The sequence below is a fragment of the Oxyura jamaicensis genome, chromosome 17, assembly GCF_011077185.1.
Source record: "Oxyura jamaicensis isolate SHBP4307 breed ruddy duck chromosome 17, BPBGC_Ojam_1.0, whole genome shotgun sequence".
In the NCBI taxonomy this organism is placed as follows: Eukaryota; Metazoa; Chordata; class Aves; order Anseriformes; family Anatidae; genus Oxyura; species Oxyura jamaicensis.
The window spans coordinates 2,965,315-2,983,192 of record NC_048909.1 but is presented as its reverse complement, the minus strand read 5'-3'; the positions used below and the strand labels follow the sequence as shown (position 1 = coordinate 2,983,192).

General features: G+C 42.1%; 1 long non-coding RNA gene across 2 annotated transcripts in view; it reads left to right on the top strand.

Moving 5' to 3' along the window:
• LOC118175258 overlaps positions 1 to 15,291 on the top strand; it is a 44,706-nt gene extending 29,415 nt beyond the window's left edge. Inside the window, exons 2-4 of one of the 2 annotated variants that reach the window (XR_004754926.1) lie at positions 8,953 to 9,036; positions 13,055 to 13,085; positions 13,797 to 15,291. This is a non-coding gene — a long non-coding RNA (uncharacterized LOC118175258). The remainder of the gene's footprint in view (positions 1 to 8,952; positions 9,037 to 13,054; positions 13,086 to 13,796) is intronic. The other variant, XR_004754925.1, reaches the window with a different exon arrangement.
• Positions 15,292 to 17,878: the final 2,587 nt, after the last annotated feature.

Below are 17,878 nucleotides of genomic sequence, written 5' to 3'. Positions count from 1 at the left end.
TGTGCCACAGACCCAGCTTCTCTGCAGAGGAGGGGGATATAAAAGGAGGGAGAGGTGGGGATGACCCAGAACAGAAAAGCTCCGGGATTTCTGACTCATCTCCCTTAAGGGCTATAAAAGCAGCACGTTATATTGCTTCTTATGGAGAACAAGGGATTTCCTGGTAGCACCTATCATGGGCTGGGGCAGCTCTGCCTCCTACAGCCCACCCCCTGGTATTTGTGAGCTGTGCTGAGTGTGCTGCACATGTGTGCTGTGCACCCAGTGCAGGAGGGGCATTGAATAAAGAAGTGGCTCCCAGATGACTGGTAAGCTCCAGTGATGCATAGCAAAAAGGATTGCATGCCACAGATGGACAATTTTGTAAAAATCAGGCCTCCAATGTGTGGGGAGAAAAAAGAAAAACAAACCAACCAACTTCCAGCGTTTAAAGGGGATTTACTGGAGAGACAGGGAGGGACTCTTTGTTAGGGGCGTAGTGATAAGACAAGGAGTAATGGTTTTAAATTAAAGAGGGTAGGTTTATTAGACAAAAGGAACAAATTCTTTACTCACACTGTGGTGAGGCACTGGAACAGGCTGCCCAGAGAAACCATGGATGCCCCATCCCTGGAAGTATTCTGGGCCAGGCTGGATGGGGCTGGGGGCAGCCTGGGCTGGGGGGAGGTGTCACTGCCCAAGGCAAGGGTTGGAACAGGGTGAGCTTTAAGGTCCCTTCCAACCAAAACTATTCTATGATAAACAAAAAATGTCACTGGAACTGTTAGATGCCAGTATGACCTGTTCTGTAGTGGTGTCTCCTTCATCCTGACAAAGCAGGTGGGTATTACTTTGCACATGAGAAAATATAAGCCATAAAAGACAATAGTAAAAGTATGTTTCTAGGATCTGCAAAACCAGAAACATGCTATCTCTGCACAATGCTTACAATTTTTCAATTATTCCAGGCTTTTTCCAAAATGACCACTGACTTTGCCTAAAGCTGGGATGGTTGGTACATATGTGCAGGTATGTAGACAGAAGGCATGCTGTGAGGATGTTCAAAGTAAGAAAATGCAGATGTTTGTACATAATGGGAATGCTTTAAGTTCTCCAGTATTTTAACAAATAAAGGACAGACCCAACAACATAAGGAACACTGTAAAAAGATTTTAAAATGAGGCATTTTCTAATACTAGCCTCACTTTCTTTTTTTTTTTTTTTTTGTCAGATGTTCCTAGTGGAAAATTACAATGTAGTATCAAAAGATTCAGAGTTAATGAATGTGAACAGTAATTCTGATGTGACAAACACGTTTGTAAAGCATTATAATTATTTACAGTTGCAGAAGGTGATGTGGAAATGCTCTTTACCGTTTTCAGCACAGTGGTGTTGTAAGTACCTACAAAGGACAGAATCTTTTATTGCAATACAGGGAAAAATCCTCACTGGGACAAAATAGTGTCTGGGGTTATAAAATGGCAAAATGTCATTTCAAGGACCGTTGTGTTTACATCATAGCCTTTGACTAGGGCTGTCCCAGTTCTGACGGTATTCTTTTTGTACCCGCTCTTCAGCAGCACACCAAACAAGCCTGTGTGCTTGGCAGCAACAGCTCTGTATCTGCAAAACTTGTTTGAGACTGATAACCCTGCTGGCTTCCTGTCGGTTAAAGAAAACATGCAGGAGGTTGTTGCTCCTGCTAAAGAAGTCATGTTGACTAGCTTTACAGTTTCACATCGCTGTATATCTTGACACTAATGTCCTAAAAGCTTGATTCCTCTGAAGAAATGCATACTGCACATACTTGATTGTCTGACTCATGAGACTGGTGCCAGGACTTTGGCTTTTCATTTCTATTTATTCACCACGGGAAACCTGAAGTACAAATACACTGCATAAAAGCCTGGCTCCACTGAAGTCAAGGACAAAATTCTCATTGAGTTCTGCAGGAAGAGAACTTCACTTCTGTGCTTTTGGTTGTACTTTACTGTCCCTGGCTTCGGGTTAAAGTGACATTTGAAAAGACTCTGTTACCAATGGTGATGATGAATTCCAGTGGCATTTCTAGATACAGCCCATGTGTACCAGAAGCATCTGTTTCTGTCCTGAAAAGCTTGTAGCTTATGAAGAAAGACAGATTCGAAGGAGAGCTCAGTAAAAATTCAGTCACCACAACGCATGCACAGACGTTGAGTCTGTTTGGAGCTTTCTTATGCCAGGCCATAGTGAAGGGAAAAAAGGGAAATGTGGCTCACGTAGGTGTTGGTTAACTTTTAGCAGCACACAGAAGTTCGTTAACAAGGGGTCTTCATATGATGAGGCTTGCGCCTTCCCATCCTACAAGGAGAGACTGTGTTCAAATATCCCGGACTTTGATGGCTCTTTCAGTGCTATAACAGCCTCTTGGTGGTGTGAGCTGCCCAGCATACGTTGCAGCAGCACTAGCATTACTCTGATTTATTCTAGGGATACCTAGTTCTGTCACTTCTCTACAGAAGTGAGAGGATTCTATTTCAGATTTATACTCGTGGTAGGGAGCAGGACTTGGTGGTTGCCTTCTTATTAACACATTGCAGGGGCTCGCTGTTTTTTTCTGCTTTGTCAAGTACAAATTCTGGTCAAGTGTCATTAAAACGCGTGCACTTCAGTAATGTAACATTTCAAGGAAAAAAAAACTTAATATTTTAAATCTTCAGCATCTGAGTTGAGAAAAGTCCATTGGTTTAATAAAAATAATAATACCAACAGCTCCCCAGCGTCCAATTAATCATTCACTTTTAACAACAGGCTCGCAGGCAGACACAAAAGTGGAACAGGAAAGAAATGCTCCTTTGTCTCGTGGCTGAACTTGTTGCCCTTGCTGGGACACAAACAGTTCATCTGGGCCGAGAAACCCACTGGCCCACTTGGCATCCTGCAGCTCTTGGCATGCGTTGAACAGGTCGGTAGGTGGTCTGGCACAGCCTTCTTGGACGTTCTTTCTCACAAGGTTTCTTGCTTTGCAGGGGGAAAACCAGTTCAACAGAAAGAACTTTTCTATAGGGTTCATAAGCAGTTTCATGGTACTTAGAGAGCTGTATTAAATATGTAGCTAAACTTTTAAAAGTAAATCAGTTCTGGAAGGCTATACTTATTTTGTTGGTACCGTATGTCATTTGGAAAGAAGAAATTCATTTGTTTTGTGCCAGTGTTTTATACAACAGTTTTAGTAGAGAAACATAGATCAGAAAGAAGTTGTGGATTTAGAAATCATTAAAATGATCAAATGAAATCATTCTGCTGAAACTTTTAGCTAGTCTAAGAATTGCAGTGCTTCTCTCTGCCTTAATATCTATTTTGGCACTGAAGGCTGACATGTTTCAGTTGTGTACTCCAAATCTATGAGAGAGCTGATTATGTTGGCAGTCTTTTATTATTATTTTTTGTTGTTATTATATTATTACTGCAGGAATATATTAATCTTTATATAAAGTATGCGTTATTTCCACTGAACTCTTGGAAGAACTTTCTGGTTTTAAGTAGGCATTCAGATGGAAAAAAGAGGAAGGATGTGGAAAATGCAGGACATGGTGGCCAAATCTGAGTCAGACCTATTTTCTATCAGCGTAGTGTTGTTTCTCACTGCTTCTTTCTTCACAGGTTGTTGGTATAATAACTGACTGTTACCTGAAAGGTAAATTTTTTCCTCTACAACCTTTCCCTTATGTGCAGTGATTGGGACATCAGGCCATGACTTCTGAGGATGAGGCTGTGAGATGCTATTGAAGTTGACAGTTACAGCCTCAGCAGCATTATCAGGTGGATCAGGAATACTGACCCTAAGTGGAAGATACAGAGTTTTGTGTCTTTCACTGGAGTTTAATCTGGCATAATTTTACTCATTTTCTTTCAGCAGCTTGAATTGTTACATTTTGCTGGTAATAAAGAGGAATTATTTATGCTGATGACCTCATGAGTGGGTAACTCCCTCAGCAGATGCAATTTTATTTCATTTAACAGAATTTTTGTTTTTAAATATTTGAATTTCCTTCAATTAACGTTTAATATAAAGAGCATTAACTATGTACACCTACGCTTTTTCTTGTAAAAGGCCTTTATCACTGGGCTACAGAGTTGCTGCCCTTGTTCTCTTTATTCAGCAGCTGCTCAGTTCTTTTTTTATGAACTGGCTTCATGTGGATTGTGCCACAGTGTGGTATAAAATGTCCCATTCTCAGTGCATGTGCTAAGTGAACTTCTTTTTTTTTTTTTTTTTTTTTTTTTTTTGAAGACAAAGGGAAAGCTATCTTCCCTCTTTCTGCAAACTCGGAGCTAGTCACCGGCATCATTTGTGCAGAGCTCAGCTTGAGGAGGGAAGAGAACTTTCAGTGATCCTGAAGATGCCAGTTTGATACCCAGGGAGGTATAGGGAAGCAGCGTATAGCATGCAGGTTTTAGGGAGAAAAGTTGTTCAGTCCTATCAAAATGGTTATAATTCTGGAGACACGAAGAAATGGGGCTTTAGGTATCAAGGGAGTTTTACTGTGAAAAGTGTCAAAAGTGGGGAGGTATTTAAACTGTTGGAGATGCCCAAGTTGCGACAACATCCCACTTTCATTATCTTTAAAAATATCGAGACCATTTTTCTGTGTTTCATATCTTTAGTGAAGGCAATAAATTGTCTTCTTTCACGAGGAGGCATGAGTCTACACGCTCTCAGAAGCTCTTAAGCAAGTAAGTAGTGCAGGTAAGGGATTCATTAAATATATTAACAGCAGCTTTTTATCCAGAGACTGCTGTGTTTTCCAAATCAAGAAATAGAATGTGCTACACAAGCTGAAAAACTTTTTGAATTAGATTCTACTTTTTTAATAGAAGGGGGTGCAGACATTCAGTTTGTGTCCTACTGTCAAGCACAGTTATCTCCATGAAATTTGAATGCCCAGACATTGCCATAGCTATCTAATACTGGAGATTTCAACGAGCAAGAAAGAAGTCAAGCCAGCAGAATATTTTTGGAAGATGTTGCCACTTCTTTCCCAGCTCCATATACCCATTTTGTCGGTCTGGATTGGCTTCCTGAACCATAAGATGTTTGCATCTGCTTCCATTACTGTTCTCTTTGACGTGAATTCTGTAATGTCAACGATGTTTTTGCCTGACTGGTTTTTGTACTAGTAGATAACACACTTTCTTCTTTGAAAATCTATTCCTAAGGAGAAAAAAGTCACTCTTTTCCAAACAATTGTCAAGAGCTCCTAAGCCTTCTGGAGCATCACACAAAAGCAACATAATCCTGCTCTCTGCAAATGTCATGTCGCCTTGATCTCTCTTAACAGGAATTTGTTAAGTTGTCGCTACAACATTTACAACAATTATGCCCTGTGTCGTTGCCGCGTGCCCCAAATCACATGCAGAGAGCTGTCGGGAGCAACAATAACATATCAAGGATGAAATGGCTTAAGTCTTGTGTGAGAGAGGGCCATAATTCCAGATTGTTCATTGGTTTTTCTCTGTGTGCTTCTACTGGATGCTTTGAGACTGAATTAGGTCATGGATCTGTAGGGGGGGTGGAATTTGCTGTGTAAAGCAAAAAAAAAAAAAAAAAAAAAACACCAAAGTTTAGTGTAGCTAGGGCTTGATGCCTTCATCGGGATTTACTGAAAGTAGTTTTGCAGTGTGGCCTGTTCCACAGTGGCAGGCGACCACAGGGAAAAGGGAATTGTTGCTGCCTTGCTGCTGGGGCAGAACGGAGAACAAACTAGCTCAAGACTTGTCTGCAGGCATTAACTACTGCCACGAGCTACTGTTCATTCTCTCTCTTTTTTTTTTTTTTTTTTTTTTTTTTTTTCAGTAAATGCTCTGAAGAACACTCTTCTGAGTGCGTTAATGTTGTTTCATCTCATCTGCTCCCAAACTGGGTTAAGGTAAGCCTTGTAATGGCTACACAGGCAGGAGTGGGCGATCCCGTACTTGTACAGCATGAGCTCCATGCTGGTGAGGTGGGCACCAGCTCTGTGTGAAAATGGCATTAACATCCCAGGTGGTGCTAAGAAAGATGTATCAGCTTGGGTTTAGCACCGGGCCGTCACAGATGTGGATTCGTTGGCTTGCTACCTGCCTGCATGTGTTGCAAGTGGAGGAGATAGGCTACTCAGTTGCATGTGCCCTGGTACATAAACTGTTGGTACAGAACAAGCATTTCCATGAGAGGGTAAAAGCAAGTTAGCTAGTGTACGATAGCTTTGGTTGACTCTTTCCTCCTCAAGATTAGTGGCCCTAATTCTTCCTTTGCTAATGGCTAGCATCTTACTTCCAAACTCTCTGCAGCAAACCTCCCTTTTCCCCTTTTAGAAAGAGGAGTAACTGAGAAACCCACTCTCTCCTTGGCACATGTGTGCCAATGTGATGATAAATGTGATCTTTCATGCGGTTACCTTTTGGGGTGTAGATTTAGCTGAGCAGCTTTGTTTGATTAGTGGGTTTATCTGAAGGCTCAGGTACTGTTCAGGAGAGCAATGGTATTTTTCTATAGTTGTACAACACTGCTAAGCTATTCACCTTCCCATGGAAGTTCTAGGCAATGTCTGTTTTCATGCAAAGTTAAATCTCTTTATTAGGCAAAGAGTAAAAATAGTAAGGCTTGATTTAACTCTGAAGCAGATCAGCTGTTTAAATGAGAAAAAGATAAAGCATTCCAAAACTCCTCCTTTTTGCTTAAAAAAAAAAAGAAAAAAAGAAAAAAAAAATAATATGTTTTCATAAGGAAATAAGGCTTATACAACTTACATATTTGTCAGTTTGTCTGTCCAGCGTGCCTGGCATGTCTCCTCTCCCTGCACTCCACACATGCCTTTAAACTCGACATATCATCAGGTTCTGATCAGATGTTTGAGGACTAAACGTCCTGAAGTTTGTAAACATGCAAGGTATTCATGAACCTGGCAGCTATGCCGAGCAAAATAACCAAATTTGCATGCCCACTAATGGAAATGCAGGGAATTCAGCCACTACAGACATGGAAATTCAGTTGTTACACACATGGTTTGTCACAGTCAGCTACCCAGTAAATACGCGAGCACTGGCTGGGCAGTCAGGCTCTGCAGGCCTTAAATAGGAACAGAACACGATGTCTCACACTTGGTAGAAACGTTGTGGCAGGGGAGGGCAGAGGGGAAATCTCAGAGGCAAAGGACACAAATCAATAGGAATTCAGTCTGTTCCACTGCTTCTGGAACATCTTGTTTTGTAAACAGTGCAGTTGTGAACTGGGTTTACATATCTGGAAGTTTAAGGTACAAGACATGCTCGAGACTGAACTCCTGGTTCTTGTTTGAAATAAAGCTTATTCATACAAAACTGGTAGCATAAGGAGACCTTAATAAAGTTATAAATTTCATTTTCTCTCCCTCCAGGGCAGGTAATTCAATGTGTGCATTAGTACAATTGAGACTCTTCAGTTTATACAGCAATGTTTTATTCCCTTCCTGTGCAAGGAAGGAAATTTGTTTGTATAATTTCAGTTTTTCTTAGTATGTAAAAATAGGATGAGAAGAACCAAATGTTCATCTTTTTAGGATGTTAAGGAATTCACAAGCGCTAGGTGACAGTAAGAGAACTACTATCGTCCAATGGAGATGGCCTTCATCATGAGATTTTATGAAAACCTTTTATTAATGCATTTTTGGCACATTTATCCTTGTCGCCAATAATTTAAAATGGTTTACAATCAGGTGTTACGCTTGCATCTGTACTCCTAAAACTACATGATTATATGGTCTTATTACATAGGCACTGACTCAGCAAAAGTTTTTAGATCCTGAACTTTAAACATTAATTTGGCATCCATGAATATGAAGTTGGATTTGAGTGATTTTTTCAAATAAGGGTAAATTCAACATGAACTTACCTGTAGTTCCAAATGATGCCGTATGGCAGAGGCTTGTCCACTCGTAACTTGTTGGCTTTCCAAATCTCTTTGCACCACCCTTTGGAGGAGAGCTACTTTCCTGTCTCTAGTGTGTTAGAACCTGCTGGCTCTCTGGTCAAATGTCTGTGCTGTATAATGGGAGCTGGTTTTTGATCTCAGAAAATACTACAAGTATTTCTTTTGACTGTTGAGGGTACTGTTTTTGTGTTCTTCCCTGGGCATACCTTATGTGGTTCCAGTTTGTCAGGGTTTATATCTGAGCTCCCTGGTAAAGGTGCAGGTACATAGTCAAACAAAAGGTCTGTCTGAAGAGTCCGAGCACCTTACAGATGTTTTTTTTTTTTTTTTTTTTTTTTTTTTTTTTTCCCTCTGTTTTCACACACAGACTTTACTCCGTCTACCAGGCCTCTGTGGTTTTTGTCTGCTATAAAACACTTTAATTTGGTGTCTTCTACCTGAAGAATATCTGTCCATATCAAGTCCCTGCCCATTCCTGCTCTAAATGTTGCTTTCCCAATGGTCCCCACACAGGAAGCTGTTTCAATTAGAGAAGCAAATCCTCTGGAATTAATTTTCCAAAGTGATTTCACCTTCTTTGTAATTTCCAGTAGTAAAATGAGATTTAATGGCCTTTGAGGGGTGGGGAGAGGCAGACACCTGAAGCAGGGCTTCTGCTTAGCTTTTGAGCATCAAAATCCTTTATTGGACCTAACCCTAAAGCCTTGGCCAAAGGTAATGAAGTGAAATAAAAGGATAAACAGCTTACCCTGAAACACTACTGAATTTGTTTTGCAGCTCTGTTCCCTGAGAGTGAGAGCCCTACTGAATATTTAAGCCTTTCCCCTACATGTCTTTTATTTAGAAAGTTGTTTTCACATGTGGATCCTGTTCATTTCAGTGGTGACTTTGTGGCACTGGTTGTGTGACAATTCACATCCTTGGAAGGGGGCAATTGATGATGACTTTCTTCTACAAAGAAAGTGCTAAAGTTAGGCAGGCTTTGTACATGCACAATTACAGATCATTAGTTGTAGCTCAGTGAGTTCGTTTTGCCTGTCTAGCTTCTCCAGTGTAAGATGCACAATAGGTGCAAGAAGGGCCTTCAATTCCATGCCCTGATGAAAGCTTTCTTCACTCTTGGAAAGGTAAGTGGTAAGGGAAGTAAATGCTTATTTTATTACTGTTGCTGGGATGAAATGGGAGGAGATCCACTTCTAAACAGGCTTTGCAAAATGATGTCCAAGTGATTACTGTGACCACTGAGGACCCCTGGGACTTACAGGGAGCCTGAGCCTTCTGTCAGAAGGGGCTGGACTTCTGCAGAGGTTTAATAATACTACAGATTGCCAGGTATACCTGCTGGATCCAGCATCCATGCATCACTGTGGAGAGGAAAAAAAAAAAAAAAAAAAAAAAAAAAAAAGTAGCTTGGTTCTAGAGAGAATTAAAGGAAAGCACTTTCTCCTTTCTCTTAGAAAGTAGCTGCTAATCAACACTTTTATGGCTTTGTAGAGAAGCAGTTCCCCATCTGGAGGAAAGATGTGGTGTGTGGATTCAGGTTTTCTGTTCTAACAACAAAACAGCATACTCTGCTAGCAGATTTTTGCAGCTGAATCTCTGAGCCAACTGTTTTCATCTTGAGCTGGAGGAGGGGAAGGCCGCTGAAGAATGGTGCATGAAATTCTTACAAATTTTTCTCAAGGGCTTGCAATTAAAGATTATTGTGTCATCACAGAGAAAGGACAGCCTGGAGATTGTATCTGGTATGGGAAACTCCAGGCAGGTCTCTTGAAATAGCAAGGGCAAATGAAAATGAAAAACTAATGGGAGAAAGCCAGCTTGTTACTCAGCATGACTTCCCCCAAATCAGCTGTGCTGTATCAGATAGAGATCTGGCCTGGAACACAAGCATACTCAGACTATGTAACACAAGCCCAACATACTCAGGCTATAGGAAGTCATATCCTTTCAGTGTGTAAATCCAAGACCAGTCTTGTCTTGTAGGCCTTCGTCATATACGCACTCTATAAAGACGTAAGATGTCAATCTTGTTATTCTCTTGGAGATTAAGATCTGTGCCACAATTTCTGCATCTCCGTGCAATTTGCAGTAGGGCTGTAAGACGTGAAAAGAGCAAGTCTGCTGGTGTGTTTGGAGGCTGGAGAGCCTGCGTCCCAGACAGCAGCAGACATTTCTGTGCAGGTACCCACACAGTGTGAGAGAATTGCACGTCCACAACATTTGTCTCTGTGCTGTGCCCTATATCAAGCTGTGGCATTGGAGATTCGCTCATTCTGCATGAAGCCGAAACATGCATATAGTCAGCAGCGTTAGATTAGCAGTATCTGGCATGCAGTGTGTGTGTTGTTTCAAGAAAAGCAAGACAGAAGGGCACTCTAAAGCAAACAAAAGGTTGAAACGATCTGGCTCCAGCCAGACAGAAGGAGGACTTAGGTTCAGGGTATGGAAACACAGCCAGCACATGCTCTAACCCCAGTGACGTTTCACAGCAGCTATGTAAAACAAGAACTCTTTCACACTCCGGTCCCCCCACAACCATGGGGTGTTGCGCTGGGCTGAGTGTTACCTGACTTTGATATTCTCCATGCAGACCCCATATTTGTTCATGTTTACACGTTTTGACAGGAAAGGAATTGCTCTGCTTAGTATCCCCTGGGTTCCTTTGCAGCGGTTTTAAACACTGTAGTGCAAATAACAAACTCAGCAGGTCCTACAACAATTTGGATCCCACCAGGCAGAGCTTGTATCTGGCAGTGCAGTGAGCGAGAGTGCAGATTGCTGACGTAAATTTCAGACCTACAGCCTTTTCAGCGTGCAGCTATGTGGAAGGCTCCCGTTCCCTCCAAATAGGGATAGGAAAGTGATGGAGATGCTGTGATAGGCCATTCAGTTAGCTCCATCCTCCTCCTTTCCTTTTTAATCCACCTCAGCACGCTTCATAAATACTTCTCACAGTAGCTGGACATCGAGGAGCTATTCATAAATACCATTTGCTGGGATATACTGGAGCTGTGTGTTCAGTTAGTGGTATCCTGCCTTTAATATCATAGGTGAATATCTCTCTAAATTCCAAGCTTGTGGAAATTTGCTTTTCTGTAGTTGATGCTTTGCACTGAGTTGCATTCTGATTTGAGCCTTTATACATAATAACCAAGATGGGGATAGTGTGCTGAATGTTCTTGGTCAAATTTTGTCTTCAGCTGTGTTGCTTTTATTCTGTTTTTATCTTACGTCAGGCCCTGCTTTAAGCTGTTATTTTATGTGCAGAGGGCCCAGAAATTAAGGCAGTTCCTGCCCTAAAAAAGGAAATAGAGGGCTTAAAAGTGTCACTGGATTCCTGATGAGGAAACTCAGACACAAAGAACATTAAATGATTTATCTGTATCTTGGGGCTAATCAGGGCATTTATTGCCAGACTGTCTTCATGCTTCTGAGCTCTGATCATGTTTAGTACCTTTTAAATGATATTCCTTTTGAGTTAACAAGGAAAAGCAACAAAGAAACCAAAACCAGACCCAAAAGGTATAGAATCTATTGTACACTGAAGATACAGCATACTTTCCTCTGAAGGACCTTTCATCTAACTCCTAGGTGACTGTATTATCACTACAGGGAATAAGAAGGGGTTGCTGTTATCTGAATAGGAAGGAAGGAAGGTTGGGAGTTCATATATTCAAAAAAATGAATGCCGGATATTGGAGTGAGGCTTTCATCTCTGCAAACAAGCAGCAAATGACACTTGGTTCAGTGAATTCTAGCACTGGTCTCCTGTTGGTCTTTTCCAGATCTAAGATTCACATTTCAAACTGGAATCCAATGAGCTGAAATTTTATTTATATTCAGGATCAATGAGGTTAAGTGCAGCAAGCCAATACCTTCATTAAAAGGCAATTCCTTAGAAATGGAGGGGACCTTAAAGCCCATCCTATTCCAACCCCTGACATGGGCAGGGACAACCTCCCCCAGCCCCAGCTGCCCAAATCCCATCCAGCCCGGCCTTGGGCACTGCTGGGGATGGGGCACCCACAGCTCCTCTGGGTGTTTAACAATGTCCAATATGCAGGAAAGCAGAGAAACAGCAGCTAGAAATAATGAATGCACTCTAGAGCTGTTGAAATGACAGACCTCTATTCGTAAGTAGTAGCTGTATTCAAAAAAAAAATAAAAAAATTAAATCCAATCTTACCAGTAATTAGAAATGTGGGACAAAATCAAGAAGGGGAAAGCCACATGCTGCTGCAGTGGCATCAATGTTTGGCTCTAAGGAGTGTTTTTGCTGTGAGAGATGAAATTAGGGTGGAGTTAGAGCCTTCACCTCACCCCAATGTTTCGTTCAGTCTGTAAATAAACCCTGGGGGAAAAAAAGAGCCCTCAGCAAAAAAGTCAAATCCAGTGCTTGGGGTGCTGTGTACCTGAACTATGTGTTTGCAGAAAGCACCAATCTACTCAGTTCACACAAACTTATTTTTAAAGAGCTGTCAGACAGCTGAAACTCGTTACTATTCCTAACCGGGGGAGAATGCCTGTGTGCTAGACTGGGAAAGGATGGACCAAATAGCCTACCCCGTCCCTGTGTGTGAGACTGGAGAATCGATATCAGTCCTTGATAAGACACTGGCAGTTCAGTGAGGTTAAGGTCTTTGGGGAGCAGTGGGAGGGTGTATAAAGCTGCGTGTGGGAAGCTTTCAAAGCTCAGGAGGGACTTCTCAGTGCAGACATGGGGAGCCATAACCACCGGAGCTGACAGAGCAGGTAGTTTGGATATCTAATGCTATAGTGAGGAAACAGGTGGTGTTATGAGGGCCTAAAAGTAAACTATATACAAAACCAGGTCTGCAGCTGATGAAAATTGGCTGAACTCTGTTTGTGCAAAGTTGAACTCTCTTGCTTTAAATTTCATGAAGATCTCTGTATTTGGCAGTGTAACAGTTTAGGCGCCCTGACACACTGAAGTGTGGATGGAACAAAGTACGGTTTCATTCAGTCAGTTGCTGTAAATATTTATGAACATAGCCATCATTGGTAGGGAATGTGTTGTTACTCAGCATTAATATTACACAATGAAAAAGGCAAACATGGCTAAGGCTCATGAGGCCAGATCTGGAGCCCGTGAAATTTATATAAGGATCTGTTCCTCCCCAGATCTTGGATATCCTTCTGAAGCTCCAGACAGGTAGGTAAATAGCCATGCAGAGTTAGAGATGCCTGTTTCAAACTAGGAATTATTCCTGTATTGATATTAACATACTGATGTTTTAGAGGAAGTTCTTTGGTTTGTTGAAGGCAGAAGCTTGCAATCAGTGATGCTTTTTGTTGCCTGCTGGCTCTTCTAACCCCTAAGCTTCATTATTTCTTGTACTTGGGGTCCTGGTGAGTCAGCATGACACTAATGAGACAGATTTCATGATGTCGCTGCCCAGAGGGTAGTAGCCAGCTGATTGTATGTCTGCAAGGTCAGGGTCTGACAGTTATTGTGAATCATTAGGAAGAGAGTCTTTTAACTTCCCCTGTTGGGAAAGGCAACATTTGTTGTTCTTGTTTTTATTATATGCTGTTTTATTTCCCTTTTAGAAAGCTAAAACAGTTTGTTTTTTTTCCAGATATGTCCATTCCAAAGAAAAACCTTCTAGTTCTGCCTTGCCCAGAAACCACTCATTCCTTTTGCAGACTGGCGAAGTGATGAAGGATTCGGTTTGTCTGAAGCATCCTCTTGGGTGCAGAGAGATCTGGCTTATGGCTATGTCACAGACTCTGTATGTGACATTATCTGTATTATTTGGCCTTTGTTTCATTTTCCATAACTATTCAAAATGCAGTATGTGTTGCATGTAGAAAACCTTTTGGAAAGGAAAACTGCACTAAAGCACCATTCATTTTTTTTCAGGTTCAACTTTCAAACTTAGCCCTATCTTTTCCAGAATGGATTCTATAACACACTAAATATCTTACTGAAGAAAGAAAGTGCTACAATAATCAGAAGTAGATAAAGCTCAAACCAAACATCTTTCTTCACTTGCAGTACTAGCCTGACACCTTAGGGACCTCTTTCATAGGCACAGATACATCTGTCAGTCTCTTCTGGCTAACACCTCCGCACAACCAGATGTGTTTAGCTCTTTGGCTTGCTGTCCTCTGACTTCCAGCCTTGATCCCTGGAGTGACATTTGGGAAAGAATGACTCCCCCAGCCACCTTTTCCCCAGTCTCCTTCTAGCTTCCAGTCTGCCTTGCAGCACCTTCCTTTGCGGCATGTAATTCCTGGAAGTCTGTACTCCTTGGTTATGTTCTAAGATGTTGGAGTTGGACGGATCCTGGCCTGTGGAATTCAGTGGTAAACATTCTCAGGAAAGGCTTACTGTCTGTCACAATAATTTGCTAATCTGTTTATAGCTGGGATTCTTACTAAATGAAATCAGTCCCCCACATAGCCTTTCCATCCAAATATCTCCAAGAAACTGAGTTGGTGCCTTTGATGACATCACTTTGCTTGCTGCAGCTTAACAACATTGAGCAATAAGCCTCTGGGATTTTTCCTACTTTGGAGTTCACAAGGTGTAAGAACAATTAAAAGGGTTCTTACATCCCCTCTTGATACTACAAGGGAAGCCTGAATTGAAGATTGTTCAAGATTCTCTACTGGAAAGTTGTTCGTAGTACATGTTGGCAGGCAGTGTGAATTGGAGCCAAAGCCATGTTTATTGAGTACATTTTCAACTTCAGCGAGTTATGTCATTAAAGGGACAGTGTTATGTGCTTAAAATGATTGTGCTATTTCTGTTATCCGTGTTACAAGTTTATGAGCACTCTGCAGCTAGAGAGCTTATGGGTTTCATTTATGCTATAACTTTGTGTCTCTTCCCCCTGCTGTGAAAGGAGACTGCACTGAACGTGTTCAGACCCACCTGCCCTTTCCATCCTCATACGTTGCCAGTATATGCCTACGTAGCAAAGCGAAACCTAATTGTTCTCTAAACAAGAATAACTTTCAAGTAAGCTTCAAACTGGGTGGCATGAGTGCTAACTACTATTAAAATACGTGACAAATTTTAGTACTGCTACCACATTGTGTAACTGTAGACTCCAGTAGGCTCTTAAAGCTCACCTCAACTCCTCCTTACTGCAGCCATTGTCTGTGCTGCTCAGCAGGTCACACCTGTGTTTTGCTGTGCAGGTGTAGCCCAAGAATACATCAGTTTGCATGAACAGTTAGTTGCCTTTTCAGAGAGATCGTATTGCTTCAGAGCCAAAGATCACAGTTGTTCAAGGGCTAAGCTGGAAATCTTTATAAAGCAGATGATGCTAGAGATCTCAGAAGAGTTCTGTAACTGTCAAAATGGGGTTTTCTAGTATTTGCTCTAGAAAATTTTGCAAAGGTTCTTTGTAAATTGATGTTACTCTGTTAATTAGATTATTCTCTTAACTGATATAGAGGAGTTTTGCAAATCTGTGCACAGCTTTTAAAAATACATATTTATGTGTATTAGCAGTCCACAATTCAGCCATCATGTTCCTTTCTTTTGTGTACTTGAAACTGCTTAGTAATTTGAGGGAGAGCCCTTCAGCCAGTCAAAAATGACCATGGAAATTAGAAACTCCCTTACTGTCTTGCTACAAAAACACAGATGAAGCTGCAAAGTCAGCACAGAGCTGTTTGGCATGTATGAGGAAGGAAGCCACACAGCACTGTAATATCCAGCTCAGGTGCAGCCCAAACCCCTGGCACAAGGGGAAATAACAGACCAAAACCAAAAGTCACTCCAGAAAATACTTAATTTTCTAGGAGTTTCTGATATTTTGCGATTGTCTTTATCTTTTATTTTCTCTTTGTATTTGAAAGAGCCAACCACCTACTTGGAGTACGTGTGTTCTGCAGATCAGAGGTATGGTGGTAGTTTAATCTTGGCTCAATTCTACATGCATATGAACACCTCTTTCTGGCAGTGGGACTGCAGTGGGGCTCAAAGAGGGCTGTGTTGAGAGAGAACCTGTTACCAAATAGTTTGGACAGAAACTTTAATTCCTATACCTTCATTGAATCATAGAATCATTAAGGTTGGAAAAGACCTTCAAGATCACCTGGTCCAACCATCAACCTACCACCAATGTCACCCACTAATTCATGCCCCTAAGCACCAGGTCCTTGAACACCCCCAGGGACGGTGACTCCACCACTTCCCTGGGCAACCCGTCCCACTGCCTGATTGCTCTTCCTGAGAAGAAATGTCTCCTCATTTCCAAACTAAACCTCCCCTGGCACAACTTGAGGCCAATCCCTCTAGTCCTATCACTAGTTATTTGTGAGAAGAGGCCAACCCTCAGCTCCCCACACCTTCCTTTCAGGTAGTTGCAGAGAGCAATAAGGTCTCCCCTGAGCCTCCTCTGCTCCAGACCAAACACCCCCAGTTCCCTCAGCCGCTTCTCACAGGACTTGTACTCCAGGCCCTTCACCAGCTTCGTAGCCCTGTTCTGGACACACTCTAGGGCCTTGATGTCCTTCTTGTAGTGAGGGGCCCAGAACTGAACACAGAATGATCACCTCCCTGGCCCTTCTGGCTGCACTATTCCTGGTACAAGCCAGGATGTTGTTGGCCTTCTTGCCCACCTGGGCACACGGCCAGCTGGTGTTCAGGCGAGCATTGATCAGCACCCCCAGTTCCTTTTCCCTCTGCACAGCTTTCCAGCCACTCTGCCCCAAGCCTGTGGCTCTGCATGGGGTTGTTGTGGCCAAAGTGCAGGACCCGGCACTTAGCCATGTCGAACCTCATCCCATTGGCCTCTGCCCATCGACCCATCCAGTCCAGGTCCCTCTGCGGGGCCTCCCTACCTTCCTCCAACTTGTGTCATTTGCAAACTTACTGAGGGTGCACTCAATTCCCACATCAAAGTCATCAATAAAGATATTAAAGAGGATGGGCCCCAACACCGACCCCTGGGGAACACCACTGGTGACCGGTCACCAGCTGGATTTCACTCCGTTCACTACCACTCTCTTAGCCCAGCCATCCAGCCAGTTTTTAACCCAGCAAAGATTGCACTTGTCCAAGCCATGGGCTGCCAGCTTCTCCAGGAGAGTACTGTGGGAGACCATGTCAAAGGCCTTGCTGAAGTCTAGGTAGACGACGTCGACAGGCTTTCCTTCATCCATCAGGCAGGTCACCTGGGCATAAAAGGAGATGAGGTTGGTCAGGCAGGACTTGCTTTTCATGAACACATGCTGATTTTATGATTCTGTGAACTTAGTTAACATTTTATAGACATTTCACAGTAGTGGTTCATAGATGAGAGTAATTGTCTCTATGTATTAACTGAAGGCTAGTGGCTAATAAGGATATATTGGATAGTGTGGGACCTGGGCGTGACATAAATGGTACGAAGGGATGAATATTGCTTCCTTTGCTGTAGTCTAGAATTAGTTGACAGAAATCTACATAAGCTGCTGTCATAATTTTGAACTGTAGTTAATAGAAACATATATATATATATGAGTTCTCGTGACATTTTTATTCTGCAGTTTTTTGTTGTTTTTTGTTGTTTTGATTTTTCTTAAGAGAAAAAATGACTTTAAGAAGTCATTTAAAATAATCTTTGAAGATGAGAGGGTTCAGTTTCTATGCCTCTGAACTCATGCTCAATGGACTGGATTTTTTTCTGTTTGCTGTGAGCACTTGGTTCAGGAAGCAAACAATTGATATTTGGAGATAAGAGGGATCTCATGTGAGGGCACATGCAGAGCTGCCGTCAGAGTGCAGATGCAATGACTGAGGATAAAGCATACTTACCAAGGAAACATCGGAAAAAGCTCTTCACAAAAGGTTTGTCTGTCATGAGGCCTTGTGGGAAAGATCTAAGAAACTTCATGTGCAGAATAAGAACAAGAACACTGAAGTTTCTGAAAGGAAGGGTGGGAACAAAGTGATGCAGAAGGATACACTGCATCCCTATGCTGGGACTGACACAGGAGGCAACA